The following is a 1,786-nucleotide window of genomic DNA, read 5'->3' as shown; positions in this document are numbered from 1 at the left end:
GTTTACGTTGCCGTTTTGACTGTTTTTCGAGGGATTTATCCTTCGTAGCGTCCCATTGTTCCTCGTCTTCATTTCCTTTACGTGTGTCCACCATGTATACATCATGAGATGAGGTGGTTGTCCAACATCCTAGAGGTGCTGGCTCATTGTTTTCTCCTACATCGTCGTCCATACCGTCGATGTCTTCGGAGTCGAAGTCGAGCACGTCGTGTAAACTTTCGATAGTGGCTACGAAGTGGGTGGTGGGAGGGCGTTGAATTTCTTCGCCGTCAGCATCCCAACCTTCCTGACCATAGTCCGGCCAGGGCTCTCCGGATAAAGAGAGAGACTTTATTGAATTCAGGATGTCGCCAAAGGGCGAGTGCTGAAAGATGTCCGCGGCCGTGAACTCCATGACTGGCGCCCAATCGGATTCGATTGGCCGGGTCGCGGAGGGTTCGGAGTCCGGAGAGGAGTCCGGTACCCTGGGGTCGAGGTCTTCGGCAAGGACAAGGATGGAGTTCGGCTCAATCGCCGTAGAGATTGTAGCCCCCGAGGCGGTGTCCAACCACTCGTCCTCGATCAGGGAATCCGGCTCCGGATTAAGGGTCGGAGCGGATACTGGTGCGGCCTCCAGGGCACTGTTCGGTTGCAGAGCGAGATCATGCCCATCGAGACAGTGCAGCGCGCTTGGCTGCGGCTTGAATCCGTCGAAGATCAAGTCTCCGTGGATATCGGCCGTATAGTTCAAACTTCCAAACCTGACCTGATGGCCAGGGGCGTAGCTTTCGATATGCTCCAGATGGCCAAGCAAATTGGCCCGCAGTGCGAAGCCGCCGAACACGAAGATCTGTCCGGGGAGAAAAGTCTCACCCTGGACCGCGTCGTTGTTGATGATCGAAGGAGCCATCGGGCCTATCGGTGACGACACAGAGGAACTCTCAATGAAAGCACCAATGTCGGTGTCAAAACCGGCGGATCTCGGGTAGGGGGTCCCGAACTGTGCGTCTAGGCGGATGGTAACAGGAGACAAGGGACACAATGTTTTTACCCAGGTTCGGGCCCTCTCGTTGGAGGTAAAACCCTACTCCTGCTTGATTAATATTGATGATATGGGTAGTACAAGAGTAGATCTACCACGAGATCAAGGAGGCTAAACCCTAGAAGCTAGCCTATGGTATGATTGTTGATGTTGTTGTTGTGTCCTACGGACTAAAACCCTCCGGTTTATATAGACACCGGATAGGTTAGGGTTACACAGAGTCGGTTACAATGGTAGGAGATCTACATATCCGTATCGCCAAGCTTGCCTTCCACGCCAAGGAAAGTCCCATCCGGACACGGGACGAAGTCTTCAATCTTGTATCTTCATAGTCTTGGAGTCCGGCCGTGACGATAGTCCGGCTATCCGGACACCCCCTAGTCCGGGACTCCCTCAGTACTCGTATTCAAACCTGCACGAGGGGTCCTCCTATTTCTTTCTCTGTTGTGACTCCCCTCTCTTCTCTACCTGGTCCTCCTCACCTTCACTTCCTTCCTCCTCCTGTTTTGTATCAAGTTTGAATCCTCTCATCTATGGTTTTGCTATTTGGATCCGTACCTTCACCCTCAGATACTTCCCTATAGCCGCTCCATCTGCACCAGTGTCGGCTTCTACAAATTCACCCACCATATTCAAACCTGCACCAGGGGTCCTCCTCTTTCTTTCTCTGTTGTGACTCCCCTCTCTTCTCTACCTGGTCCTCCTCACCTTCACTTCCCTCGTCCTCCTGTTTTGTATCAAGTTTGAATCCTCTCATCTATGGTT

This window comes from Triticum dicoccoides, chromosome 4A, assembly GCF_002162155.2.
Source record: "Triticum dicoccoides isolate Atlit2015 ecotype Zavitan chromosome 4A, WEW_v2.0, whole genome shotgun sequence".
Taxonomy (NCBI): domain Eukaryota; kingdom Viridiplantae; phylum Streptophyta; class Magnoliopsida; order Poales; family Poaceae; genus Triticum; species Triticum dicoccoides.
This window is presented reverse-complemented; position numbering follows the sequence as displayed.